Below are 604 nucleotides of genomic sequence, written 5' to 3'. Positions count from 1 at the left end.
ACATTATATGCATAAATGCAACTATAAAAAAGGAAGATTGCATATAGCACGGAAGATAAAATGGCAGATAGCAGGTTATCAAATAGACTGACGGGAGATGTAAATAGTGGCAGTGGTGGGATACAAAGCTACACGTTTGTACGAGTCCTAGTGACGGAATACGTGAATATACTGCAATCAAAATGCTATAAGCAAACAAAAAATAAAATAATCAATTATCCTTAATTATTATCCTTTCCAGCGAGGTTACCATCTCCACTGCTTTCGCCAGGAAACAATTTATATTTCTGTCTGAATTCAAATGAACCGTTTTCATCCCAATTTTTTCTGTAATTGAAGTTGATTACAGATGGAGCTCGCGAGTATTTCCTGGAATATATTATCATTAAAATGTTTCCCCACAACTTTGTTCATCGGCCCAAATTTAGACATAATTTATTATTGATACATCTTTTTTTATGTTAAGAAGGAAGAGGATCATTAAGTGACCCGAACAGAGTATCAGTTTAGGAAAACAGGTTAATGGTAATGGTAAAATAACATGGTAAAATGTCCAAGATTATGCGTGTATATATTATATAACTACACACATAAACAAATAAGC

Source organism: Penaeus monodon, chromosome 32 (assembly GCF_015228065.2).
Source record: "Penaeus monodon isolate SGIC_2016 chromosome 32, NSTDA_Pmon_1, whole genome shotgun sequence".
Lineage (NCBI taxonomy): Eukaryota > Metazoa > Arthropoda > Malacostraca > Decapoda > Penaeidae > Penaeus > Penaeus monodon.
The sequence above is the reverse complement of the archived record's forward strand: the minus strand, read 5'-3'. Positions refer to the sequence as shown.